Raw genomic sequence first — 14,204 nt, forward strand, 5'->3', positions numbered from 1 at the left:
AGATCTGAATGAGGTAAAAAAAACTTCTGCCTCTATAATAAGACAACTGTTTTCACCATGACTACCATTCGCTGAACACTTACTCTGTGCTAGGATAAGCATTGTACAGCCTTACATGTAACCAGTGGTCCTGTGAGATCTCATTCTCCCTATTTTACAGGTGGGAAGACTTTTTCAGCTCTCACTGGGACATGATGGGGCAACCTAACTGCCTACCCCTGGGCATGTCCCAGATGAACTGGCTGGAACATGGGGTGAAGGGGAGCATTTTGGTTGGTTAAGCTTTAGTCTAGGAGTTGGTAATGAGTCAGAGATTCTCAAACCAGGCTACAGGTTAGAATCTCCTGAGATGCTTTCCAAAAATATGAATGATGGGGCTTCTCCCCAGATCAATTAAATCAAAATTGTTGAGGATGCAGCCACAGCACTGTTTCGTTTTCTTCTTAACTTTCCAGCTGATTTTAATGAGTAACTATGATTGAGAACCACTGCCTTGGGCTCTAGTTTTGACCTCATCTATTATGCACGTCATTGACCTTGAGTTGCCTTAACTATAAAAGGGATTTTATAGTGGCAGCAGCCCATCTCCCTGAAATGGGAGCAAGGGCTCAGAAGCTAGAATCAGAGAACTCAGATGTCAGAGTCCCAACTTCACCAGTTACTAGCCATGTGACTGTGAACAAGCGATTTCAACCTTTTTTAGTCTAGGCAACAACTGAACTTATGTGACTTGTGAGAATTAAATGAGATAACTCAAATAACATATTTATACCTCATGCATGATATGTGCTCAGTGCATGTTATTATTATGTAATGTATTATTATTATCCAAGAGCTCCTGAGTTCTTTAGAAGAACTGTCTACCCGAGATTGTGGTTGCTTGTAATGATTTGGCATTGTTACAGTGAACTGTGGTTTTCAAGTTCTCAGAAATGGGAAATGGGGCCTAAATTAAGGGGAGGGAGGAAAAAGTATGGATCTAGGCACCCAAAACTAAGGATGTTTTCTGGTAGGAGAGGAAGGGTGGTCTGATTGATATCTTCAGACAGAAGAATTGATACCTTCAGAAACCAGCCTAAGCAGTGGCCAGGTTTCCTTAGCAGTTAAGTGAGCCTGGGTGAGTTTTGAAAATGTCCCTTACACACACAACTCGCTGGGGTTAGATGAACTTCAACTGAAGACCACCAGCAGGAATTGACAGTGCACCTTGGGCTTTGCAGAGGCTGTAAGTCCAGGAAGCTCCAGGAGCTCAGATATGAAGATTCATGCACTGCCTGAATTCACCCTGAGCTGATGCTTTGCACTCCCCATGCATGCGAAGCATCTCCACCAGCTGCCAGCACATTACTAAGACTCTGCAAGGCAAAAGTTCACCCTTTGCCCTCACAATGCAATAATCCAGCCCAATAAAAGAGGCAGCTGGACCCTGCCTACTTGGAAAATGAATGCATTTAAATAATTCCCAGAAGGAAGGAAAAAAAAGAGCTTTTACAAGTTAGAACACAGGAAGGATACACTCAGAGGTCTCATCTGTTGTCTGTCTGTGGGTGACACTCCATTATTTCCAGCATGGAAATTTATTTAGCCACACTGGGAAAGCTGAGTGGCTCCCCTGGGGTTTTAGTCTCCTTACTGCAGGGTTATATCACACAGAAGAGTCTGAAGCATGGGTTCTGAAAAGGCTCGATGTGGCAGCCAGGCACTGCCGGCTTGGAGTCTAGATCCAGAGACTCAGTCTGTGACAACCCAACAGCATCTCAGACAATGATGCCCCACGTTCACAGGAGCGAATGGAAGCCAGTGCTGCTCATGTGTGTGTGTATGGGGGGTGGGGGGGAAGACAGTATTCGAACTTCTAGTACAGATTGCTTGTTAAGATATGCTTGTCTTTTAATTGAACTTAAGTTTATAACTTGAACTAGTCCATTCAGTAACCACATGGTGTTCTGTCCTAGGACACACAGAAATGCCCCAGGGCACACTGGTGGATCTTCCGGTATTGTTTGAAGCAGGTTCTAAAGGACCTCCTTGTTATTGGGACTGGTTAAGAAAACTCTCATACGAATTTGCTGCAGAAACAGACATTTCAGGGCTTCAAGCAGGAAGAGTTATGGTGCTATACAATGAGGATCTCGGTTCCAAAGGAACCCCAATCAGGAAGTGATGCCATCTGCCGAAAGGGGAAGCTCTAGCTCTCCAGTCATTGCAGGGTGCAGGCAGTACAGTCAGCAAGAAGCCATGGGGCGCTCATCTTAGAGAGAAGTCATTTCTGGGCTAAGTGATAGTCAGCAGCCGGTGTCTTTTGGAACATATTTGAAGAATCATTTAAGCCTCAAATCCAACTGACAAACACATGGTACCGGAGAGCAAACACATTAGCAGAGACGGAGTCTAATGACTTCAAATAGGAAGGAGGATCCTAAAACAAGGACTACCCGATGTGCGTCCAGCAGCACCGGGAATAGCACTGTGGGACACAGCAAAGAGTCTGCAAGGGCAGCCACGCTGGGGCGTGGCAACATCTGCTCATAACCCTTCCTGGCGGCCGCTGGCAAACCAAATAGAAGCACCCATGAATTTATATCAGAACCTGCAAGCCATCAGCTTCACTGCCCTCCTTTCTAAGCTCTTCTCTGCTCTCCACCAATTCAACTCTGTCTGCACAAAAGTATTAAGAAATACTGTGTGTGTGTTTATGAGCAGGTAGGTGGTTATTGATAGTCCTACCGAGAAGCTGCGTGAGGAAGTTCTTATCATACAATACGTGAAACCAGGTAAAGTGTGTTGAACACATTCTGTCTCCTCCCAAGCCCTTTTCTGAGTGCCTTCAGTGGGGCCTTCTTTTCCTGTGATTCTTCCCCAAACAGACTGCAGCCCAATTCTTACCTTCTCCTTTCTTCCTTCCTCTCTCCTGGATATTTTCTTCCCGTGACATTCAGATCCTCCTTCTCTTATCAGAGGAGTAGTTTCCTACTACCTTCTGGAACGGGGACACCCACTGGCAACCAGCTCAGGAGGCTCCCTTCCACCTTCCACCCCAGAATCGGGCTCGTCAAAGCGCATCTCAGCCCTGGCAGCTCTCTTACTACAAGCGGCTTCCTCATGCCCTGCAGAGATTCATTCATTCAGCACATACTTGGGGCCTGCTTTGTGCCAGGATCCTCTTCTGGTGAACAAAACAGATAAAAATCACAGCTCTTGGAGCTTCCATTCTAATGGGAGGAAATCAAGGTGTATCTAATACGTACATATTGGCAATAGGTGTGTGTGCGTGTGTGCGCGTGTGCGCGTGCACGTGCAAGTGTGTGTGTGTGAAAATAAGCAGACAAATCTAGATATTTCTTAGTCCAACATGTGGGTCATTGTTGATCAATCCTGGCATTTTGCCATCTAACTGTTCTTCTCCTGTAAGGAGATGGGTGCACAGAGAGCAGCTGAGGTAATTCCCCACTTTTCGAAGCATGCCACCACAGGGAGTCTCACAGATGCAGTCCTTAGAAGAGTGTGGCCTAGATGGCCATGGCAGAGCAGGGCTGAGTAGCCAAGGGGGAAGAGGATATTATGGGGGAGCCAGGAAATCAGAACAAGCAAAGCAAGGAGTGGTGGAACCGTACATGAGAAGTAGTGCAAGAAAATACTGGAGGCTGGCCGGGTGTGGTGGCTCACACCTGTAATCCCAGCACTTTGGGAGGCCGAGGTGGGCAGATCACCTGAGGTCAGGAGTTTGAGACCATCCTGGCCAACATGGCAAAACCCTATCTCTACTAAAAGTACAAAAATTAGCCAGGCATGGTGGCACAGGCCAGTAATCAATCCCAGCTACTTGGGAGGCTGAGCCAGGAGAATCACTTGAACCCGAGAGGCAGAGGTTGCAGTGAGCCAAGATCGCCCTACTGCACTCTAGCTTGGGTGGCAAAGTGAGGCTCTGTCTCAGAAAGAAAAAGAGGAAGGAAGGATGGAAGGAAGGAAGGGAGGGAGGGGAAATAATAAGGAAAGGAAGGAAGGAGAGAGAGAGAAAAAGAGAAAGAGAAAGTAAAGAAGGAGCAAAAGAGAGAAAGAAGGAAAGAAAGAAAACAACGGAGGCAGAAAGGCAGTGGCTTTGCAGGTGCATGAGGTCGGGCCAGATTCCTTTAAGGAAATGATTCAATATACATGCTTCACACCCCAAATGTCCTTTCCCTGCTTCCTCTCCACTTAGCCCTTCAAATCCTTCTCTTCGTGCAAGCCCCATAAAGACAGGAATCTTGTCAGCCTTGCTCAGAACAATTCATTGCAAATAGTAGGTATTAATTATTGGAACAAATGATGGGTTCAGATGAACTGCCATTACCTCCTCTGAAGTTTTCCAGCCCACCTCAGCTTCATGATTCTCCCTCTTCTGAATTGAAGCCCAAGGTCTCCTGGCAAGGAGCTGTTGCAGTGCAGAAAGCACATAGGATCAAATCCTGCCTCCACCTCTTACTGAATGTTTCAAAATGTCCAAATTAAATGTTTCCACTTCAAATCTCTCCATCCTCAGTTTTCTCAGCTACAAATGGGGTTCTTTTCCCCAGGTCTCTAGGGAGAACCACAGGAAAGATGTATAGGTAAGAAAGTCCCCCGCACCTGAAACCATGAATTCAGCAAGTATCTTGCACTACCATTCAGCAGCAATTTTATAATTGCTCCGAATTCTTTACCTTTCTAACTCAATGATAATAGGAATAGCCATCATTTGCTGAGCAACTAACTGCTCTCCACTGCACACTGTAGCTGTTACATGCATGGTCTCTAATTCTCACATCTGCCATGGGAGGCAGGTGCTATTAACCCTGTTGTGTGGATGAGTAAAGAGAAACTGGAAAAGATTAAGAAAATGAGTCCAAGTTGCACCCACTGTCACCCCTAGAGCCAAGGTTCAAATCCTGATCTGTCTGCCATGTGGCTTTCCTGGCCTTGTAATCTAGAGTGTAAGCTTAAACTATGCTTTAAAGGTTAGTCTAAGCTTAAGGCCAGGGATCAGCTCCTCGTTGTCTGTTTCTCTTGCAGTATCTAGCCTATCACACTTCCTTATACTTAACATATCCGTATTTGTTGGTTTTTAATATTCTGTGAATTAAAGTATTGATGTTGCTTAATCATCTGGAAGCGAATTCATGACTCTGAAGTTTTATAATCCTCTCTACAGACTGAAGTCTTTTGGCTCCAAGAGGTTAAGGAAACTAAACATATGAATAGTAGAAAGTGTCATATTCCTGGATAATAGAGTTATTTTAAAAAAACAAACAAGGGAGGCTGGTGCAATATCTCTAGAAAAAAAAACCACTTTCCCTGGCCTGGATATAGTTGGTGGGTCTGACTGGGTCGGCATGTGATACCCTGCCTGGCAAGACAGGACAAGAAATGAATCAACTGCCCAGCGCAATGGTATGTGCTATTTCCAAGCTGCCTAGCTCATGAGTACTGCACAATCCAGCAGCCCACTCTAATTTGTCACACCAAAGGCTGCCTTCTTAGTAAACAGTTGTCCACACTTCTGTTGGTTCTGAGTCACTGCTTAGTGTTCAAACTGAAATGCCAGCGCAGTCCTTGGAATACACCATGCAGTGTGAAACCAAGAGAGGCGGGCCAGGCAGGATGGCACTTCCTGTGGAAACTTCCGGGTCTTGCAAAGGGGCCAGAGCCTCCAGCCTGGGTTCTACAAAGGATGGCTGCAGAGAAGCCCCCTGTCTCCTCCTCTCAGTGAACCCCCTCTCTTTATAGCTGAGGAAACTGGAGGTAAACTGGTTTGATGACTTGTCCAAGAGCCCACAAGTCTTTCTATGACCTGGCTCCTACCCTTTTCTATGTCATCCCCCACCTCATCCCACAGGCATCCTCTTCCCAGGCAGATGAAGTCATTTCAGTGACATTATTGAGTGTGCCACGTTATTTCACTTCTCTTGCCTTTGTGTGTGTGTCCTGTCAACTGGATGCCATTTCTACTCCGTCGTGGCTGGTGAACAAGCATTTCTTCCTTTCCATCAAAGCAGAGTCCATTCTGTGCTCTGTTCATATAACTGCCTATCAACCTAGAATGCATCATATCTTAGAAATCTGCTTGCTCTCCTAGGCCATGGGTAGTCAAGTGGCAGATAGGATTGTGTTCAGCTGCAAGTAACCAAAAGCCCAGTTAATCAATATCTTAGACGAATTGGGGGACTAATTGTTTCTAGATAGTCAAGGTTACCATGAAAACTCTATGATTGATCATTAGGGCTCCTGTTTCCATGTAGATTTCTGCTCAGCTATCATTCATTTGTGGCTGTTTTCTTTATGCTTGTCACCCAGTGGTCACAAAATGACTGCTCTTTCTCCACATCCAACTTCCAGACTGGAAGAAGGGAGGTTAATAAGGTATTCACTAATGAAACCTGCTCCTTTACAGAGCTTTCCTGGAAGCTGCACTTAGCGACTCTTGCTTCTCTCTCCTTGGTCAAAATGGGACTGGATGGATATCCCTACTGGCAAAGAAAATGGGAGATATATTTGTTCACTTGAATGAATTGAAATTCCAAATACAATCAGTATTTGGGTTGTAAGGCAGAAGGGGAGAATTGATATTGGGTAAGAAAGTATCTACCGTATGTAGGGATTGTGTCGCATTTTTTATTCTATCTCTGGGGCTTAGCAAAAGACATGGCACGTAGTAGGTACTCAATAAATAAATGTCCAAGAAAGAAAGGAAGTGATGTTTTGTAATTTCCCAGTCCACTGCTGTTTGCACAGTGTGACTCAGCACATCTTTGAGCTTTTAGATATGAAGTGAAGCGTTTTGGGGGGTGGGGAAGAACAGCAGGGAGGAGAGATTCCTGGGTGGCAGAGTTCCAGCCAGAGCTTACCTTCTCCAGCTGGGACCATTCAGCTTAGCAATGCTTAGGAGCTAGGAGCAAGGGAAAGGAGTCCCTTTTTGATGTGTACAGCTGAACCATCTTCCCCCCACCCCATCTCCATTCAAAAAGAATATGTTGGTCACTATGTGACTTTAAGAACCTCACTAGGTTCTTGGGACCTCCCTTCCCAGTCCCACACTCTATATTGAGATTCCTCAGCTAGGGAACCAGGCCCAGCCTTGGGTCCTCTAAGGCCAGGTGCTATTTCTGTGTGTCATGTTTGTTTCCAGCTTTTCACAATTATAAACAACTTTGCAGTGAGCATCCTTGAAATACATCGTTAGGATCATTCTTGTACATTTTAATGATTTTTTTCTGTAGTCTAAATTCCAAAAACAGTAGAAATTCTGGGCAAAAGGGTATGTTCATTTTTAAGGTTTCTGGGGAAACATCTTGTTGCTTTATGGTCCCATCTGTCATGAATGGAAACGCCTGCCACCATTCTGGGGGTGGGTGCTCTCGCCTTCTGAAGGCTTCAGTTGTCAAGCAATCACTTCAAGGGTCTAGTCCTTTCTCCCTTCTGAAACAATGGAAGAGCAACTATAAACTAGAAACAACAATGGAGGACACATTAAGGTGACATGCCTTGATTCCCCTAGCTGATTGTAAGTTTTACTCTGGAAAAAATGAGGATTATAGTCTCCATGTGCATAAAGGGAGCATTCATTAGATGCTAGGGGAAGGAGCTCTGAGATGGTCCCATGGGACCAGCTAGGGTCCTGGGGACCCTTCTTGACTTCTTCCTATTGTTCTCCATCAAGTCATCAAGTCCTGTCAACTCTACCTCCTACATGCCTTTGTAGTCAGCCACTCCCCGCTTCTAAATCTCTGACCCTGACATCCTCATGATTTTCCCCAGTGAACTGCCTTCCCATCCTTTTCTTTGCTTCCGCCCCTTCAATCCTTTCTCCACACACCTCAAGATGGATTTTTCTGGACACCCATGACCATGTCACCTTTCAGGTTCATCCCTCGTTTTAAATCCTGCCCCTACAACCTAGCAGCTCCCCAACATACTATGTTCCCTCATGACTGTGAGCAGTGGGAATGCCACAAACAGAATTTATTGCAGGGAAGCCCCCTGTCTGCTCTTCCTACTGCCGTCTCTCCTGAAAACCGTCTTAGAAACCATCTAGTTGAACTCTCTTACATTTTAGAAGAGAAACATGGAAAACTTGTGCTTAAAACATCCTTTCTTTCCACTTCAAGTGGCAAATTTACATTCCCTATTAAAATCCAGCTCATCATCTCTTCTAGGAAGACTTGGGCCACCCCCTTTCTGTAGCCCAGGTTAGGGGCCCCTTCTACATATGCTCACAGCACCCTGCGCTTACCAGCTCTGCGCCATGACTATTTATTCGTCTTCCTGTCTCCCTCAACTAGACTGTAAACCCTTGAGGGCAGGGATTGGGGCTTACTCATTTTTCTATCTCTACAGACTAGTGCACTTATTAAGTTATTGCTTCATGGCTGTTTATTGAATGAGTAAATGAATATTGGTTACAGATTGGAGGAAGGATTCATGCTGTAGAGAAAGCACATTGACAGTGACTCCCTCTGAGATGTGTCAATTGAGGGGTCAGCTTCCCTGATTCACATTCACATGGCTTGGGTGCCTTCCCTTCCATGAAACACCCTAGAAAAGCATGTCCAAGGCATTGTTTCCATTGGATTGGAAACACAACTCTTCCCTTGTGGAATATTATTTAATTTTTTTTATGTGTATGGGAGAACCAAGTCAGGAAGTAGAGCATGTGTGTCACCTGTGCATAGTAAGACAGGGTCTAAAACCATTTTTGTTTCAATAGCTGTTTTTTAAAGCTAACACTTATTAAGAACTTACTATGTATTGGCCCCATCTAATCCACTGCATACATTTTTTACCTATTGCTTACAACAATCCTGTGAATTCAGTGTTATTCTTTCCTCAAAATTACAAGCAGAACCTGAGGGGTGGAGAGATTAGAAACCTGGCCAAGGCCATGTGGTGAGGTATCAGTTCAAAACTGATCTTTTAGTCTCTACTGCAAACACGCTTAATTATTACATTATACCCATCCATGCCAAGCACAGCTGGGCTTCTTACACCCAGTGAAATTGGCAGGACCTGTGTCCCTCTTTGCACTTACAGATAAAGACAGCCTGGTTGGTAACAGAACCTGATCTACTAGAACTCTTGTCAGTTTAGTAGACATAATTTTTGAAAAAAATGAGAAAAGTGCAACTTGCATTTATTCAATGACAACCCAGTGCACAAGTAGGTGGCTGCCCTGCTCCCCAAACCCCCAGGCTGGCCAGGCAGGGCCTCTCACACAGGCATTCTAAGGAAACAGCTCCCTCTTTAGGTCGACTGGAGGAACAGCCCCCAAACTGCCTGGAGCATCTGCCAGCTTGGTAGACATCTCCCAGGTACCTTGTGGGCATCTTCAAACAACTTGACTTAGTGTTATTGGTGGTGTTGTATGCCTTTCAAGAAGTCATACTTTATCCAGGACTCTGCAATTGAGAAATGTGGTGGTTAGCATTAAGTTGTGCATTATCTCAGCTCTTTGTAATTTCTATCTGTGAGAGAATCTAATTCCCCTTTGCTCTGTCTCCAGCATAATGGAAAATAACGGGGAGGAGAATAAGTTGGAGGTGATAGAAGAGGCTGCAAAAGGAGAAGGGATGGTGTTTCTGAGCCACATCCCAGGCTGACTGGATGGAGGAGGAGGAGAAGGGGCTGGGTACAAGGCCCTCAGTGGTGCAGACCCTCTGCTACATCTAAAGAGGAGGAGTGAGAGGATGGAGGAACAAACAGGGCATGATGTGAGCAAACGTGAAAGCCCAAGGGAGAAAGCACGGGTTGAGATCTCTTTCCCCAGTCAGCACTAATTCATGTTCGTGGCTGGATGCCCTAAACTGTCTGATCTAGAAGGATGCTAGGGGTATCAGATACAGATCCAACGTCATCTTCTAAATTCTCATCCACTCATCTGACACAATGTTCCTTAAAGAGTTTATATTCACTTTCTTTTAGAGACAATTTTAGGATGTCTAAATCGGGAAGCAATTTCCTGGGTGGAGAGTTGGGAAGTCATAAGGTTATAGCCAAAATACAGAGGCTTGCTATCAGAGTCCTCAGTGACACAGCTTGAAGCTCTTTATTGTGCCATAGAACAAGTTGCATTTCTAAAAATCGGATAAACAACCAATACCAGCTCTACACTGAAGCCACCTGGATAACCTGCAGGTATCTACACACCTTGATGATGATGCAAACACTTAGCACTTATGTGCTCTTTTCCCCACTGGCACAGGGACTCTCAAACAGAAAAGTAACATTTTGGGCCCCACTGCATAGCATTGGGTAAGCCTTGTTTGTTTCTGGGCATTATTCCCATCTCTGAAATGAGGGGTTTGACAAGATCGGGGGTTTCCAGCTATGCTCTGCAAAATCTAGGGGTGCCTGGGGTGCAGCCCTATCAGTCTTACCTGCACAAGGTAAGTTCCTCTTGCATCTGTATCACATTGGGTGTCTACTGAATGGTTTGTTTGAACAAAGAGCCCACAGCTGAAAACATGTTTGAAAACTACTGTACCGGATGAGACCTGCGGTGGTCCACTCATTTATGCACTCATCGACAATTATTTATTGAGCACTTGCTGTGTACCAGGTACTGTTGTAATGTCAAGGAAACAATGGTGAGCAAAATCCAGATTATCTTGTGCAATATAGACTATAATTTTAAATTGAGGCATTTGGTCTTTCACTGTAGACTTGACTTTAGACAGAGACCGCATCCTCATCCTCAGAAGGGCGACCAGGATGTGTACTTTTGTAAACATTTAGGCCGGGCGCGGTGGCTCAAGCCTGTAATCCCAGCACTTTGGGAGGCCGAGGCGGGTGGATCACAAGATCAAGAGATCGAGATCATCCTGGTCAACGTGGTGAAACCCCATCTCTACTAAAAATACAAAAAATTAGCTGGGCATGGTGGCGCGTACCTGTAATCCCAGCTACTCAGGAGGCTGAGGCAGGAGAATTGCCTGAACCCAGGAGGCGGAGGTTGTGGTGAGCCGAGATCGCACCATTGCACTCCAGCCTGAGTAACAAGAGTGAAACTCTATCTCAAAAAAAAAAAAAAAAAAAAAATTTAACTTCCTGTTTTCTGGTTGTCCCACTTGCCCATGAAAACCTGAAGCTTGCGTGTTGAATATATGGTATTCACAGAGTCCTGAAGAGTTAAAGAAACATGCTTTTCCTAACCAGGAATTAGGACAATTGAGCTGATGAAAGAGGTTTTCTTTTGTTTTTCAATGTTTTGTTTATTTGTAGAAAATTATTCTGAAAGATAATGTCTATTGCATCTTACTCAATGAATATTCTCTATTAAAAACAGTGAGATTTCATGGGAAGAAATATCAAATTTATCATAATAAATCAGTTAACATATTATTTGTGCAGTCTTTTTCATCATTTGTCCACTTGTAGGTATTGGAGAAAAAAATAGTGAGATTGATTGAAGCCCTGTTCTGTGGCAGGTATTTTTCTAGGCATGTTCATATTGCATCTCTTGCCTCAATCACTTAATCTTCAGAGCAATCCTTCGAGAGCTATTTACCAATTTCTAGAGATAATGAAACTGAAGCTTAATGACCTTCCAGAGTTCACAAGGCCAGTAAGAAATTCACCTTTAAGATCCATGGCAGTCTGACTCTAAGGCCCACCTGTAGCCTTCCTACCAGGCAGTGCAGCCTCCCGCCTTGCTCAGTATTATTGTTTCCCAGTTGTTTGCAATCACTTTTTCGCACATCTCTGAGTAATCATTAGAAAAACCAAGTGATATTTCATTGTTTCACAGGTCACCAAGTGGCTTCTCTAACTCCCTTATTCAGCAGTGAAGGGACAACCATGTACATTTTCTGATTTAGCAATCAGGAAATTTGCCAACAGTCCAGGCACCAATCTGCCGACCTGTAGACATTTTCACCTTGTCTTTTAAAAGTCGGATTTTATAAAGGTGTGTAAAAATAAGAAAATAATTTTCCCCCCAGATTACCCCACTTAGAGCTTTTTCTTTTCAAATCAGTTGGAGATAATTGGTGAAGACTAGCAAGTTTTATGTCCTCAAGGTCTTCATCATTAAAACTGTTCTTATATAATATCCTTGTAAATTTTTATATCATGGTAATTATTACCAATACCTATTTCTCAGAGAATTTTTACTTTGTAAAGCAAAAATAAGCTTCTGTTTTCAAGATTCTTGTCCCTGCACACATGCTTACATTTGTCTTCCATCGCAATCATTTTCTATTTCCCACCCTCTATTCCCAATCCAAATTTGACAATTGTGTTATAAAAATTAGCGGTAGAGATACAGAATAGTCAAAATAATGTTGAAAAAGAACAAACTTGGAGGACTCACACTTCCCAAACTCAAAACCTGTGGTAGTCAAGATAGTGTGGTACTGGCATGAGTGTAGATAAATAGATCAGTGGAATGGAAGTGGGAATCCAGAAATGAACTCTTACACTCATGGTCAGTTGATTTCTTGACAAGGATTCTGAGACAATTTAATGGAAAAAGAAGTTTTTTTCAACAAATGGTGCTGGGATAACTACCCACATGCAAACAAATGAAGTTGAAGTCTTACCTCATTCAATATGTAAAAATAAACTTAAAATGTATCATAGACCTAAATATAATAGCCGAAACTATGAATTTCTTATAAGAAAACATAAAAGCAAATCTTTGTGGCCTTGCATTAGATAATGGTTTCTAAAAGTAACAATGACAAAAGAAAAAGATAAATATTACACTTCGTCAAAATTAAAACAACCAGAGAATGAAAGAAAATGTTTACAAATTAAGAATGAAAGAAAATGTTTACAAATTAAGAGGCTTAATAAGAGACTTTTATCCAGAGATGTGAAGTCTCATAACTCAACAATTGCTGTGGTTTGAATGTGTCCCTTTTGAAATTCATGTTGACACTTATTCCTGTTGTAGTGATATGAAGAGATGGGGCCTTTACAAAGTGATCAGGTCATGAAGGCTCTGCCCATACGAATGGATTAGTGCCTTATAGAAGGGCTTGAGGAGGCAAATTTGTTTCTTCCGCTCTTCTGACAAAACACAGTGTTTGTCCCCTTTTGCCTTTCTATCCTTTTTACATGTTAATGGTATCTTTCTACCTAGATGGTGCCATCTATGAAGAATAAGCCCTCACCACACACCAAACTTGCTAGCACCTTGATCTTGGATTCCCAGCCTCCAGAACGGTGAGAAGTAAATTTCTGTTGTTTATAAATTACCCAGTCTTATGTATTTTGTTATAGCAGCACTAATGGGCTGAGACTATACTAAAAAGAAAAATAACTGAATTGCAAAATGAACAAAGGACTTGAATAGAAATTATTTCCAAAGAAGATAAAGAAATAGGCAATCAGCATATGAAGAGATGCTCAACATCTTTAGCCAAAAAAGAAATGTATCTGAGAAAGTGTTTTATTAGGTATGTAGTGGCATCTCACCACATTGTGGTTTTAATTTTCATTTCCCTAATGACTAAATGTGTCGAGTCTCTTTTCATTTGCTTGTTTGCCATATGTATATTTTTGGTGAAAGATCTATATAAAATTTTTATCTAATTTTTAATTGAGTTGTCTTCTTCTTACTGAATTGTAAAAGTTCTTCATAAATTCTCCTACAGTACCTTATGAGGATGTGATTTGCCAGTGTTTTATCCCAGTCTGTGGATTATCTTTTCTGTGTTCTTAATGATGTCTTTTGAAGCACAAAAATTTTTAATTTTGATGAAGTCCAGATTACCAGTTTTTTCTTTTATAGATCATGTTTTTGGTGTTAACTGTTTGCCTAACCCAAGATCATAAAGATAGTCCTACCATTCTGTTCTTACATTTAGGTATATAATCTAATTTGATGTAATATTTTTATATGGTATGAAGTTAGAGCCAAAATTCCTTCTTATATATGTGGATATTCAGTTGTCCTGCACCAGTTGTTAAAAAGACAATTCTTTTACCCCATTTAATTACCTTGGCACCTTTGTTGAAAATCAGTTGACCATACATAAGAATCTGTTTTTGTATTCTCAATTTTCTTGCATTGTTCTATATGTCTATTCTTATGCCAGTTCCCTGGTGTTACCATTTATGATATACCTTATTATGACAGAGGCAACATTTTATTTTTATTTATTTGCTTTTTATTTTACTTTAAGTTCTGGGATACATGTGCTGAATGTGCAGGTTTTTTACATAGGTATACATGTGCCATGGTGGTTTGC

General features: G+C 42.7%; 1 long non-coding RNA gene across 5 annotated transcripts in view; it reads left to right on the forward strand.

Moving 5' to 3' along the window:
* The window catches only part of LOC118146328 (uncharacterized), a 200,056-nt gene that overhangs the window by 135,366 nt on the left and 50,486 nt on the right, over positions 1 to 14,204 (forward strand). For all 5 annotated transcript variants that reach the window (XR_004732023.3, XR_013524961.1, XR_013524962.1 and 2 more), the window contains one exon: positions 13,094 to 13,176. This is a non-coding gene — a long non-coding RNA (uncharacterized LOC118146328). The remainder of the gene's footprint in view (positions 1 to 13,093; positions 13,177 to 14,204) is intronic.

This window comes from Callithrix jacchus, chromosome 12 (assembly GCF_049354715.1).
Source record: "Callithrix jacchus isolate 240 chromosome 12, calJac240_pri, whole genome shotgun sequence".
NCBI lineage: Eukaryota > Metazoa > Chordata > Mammalia > Primates > Cebidae > Callithrix > Callithrix jacchus.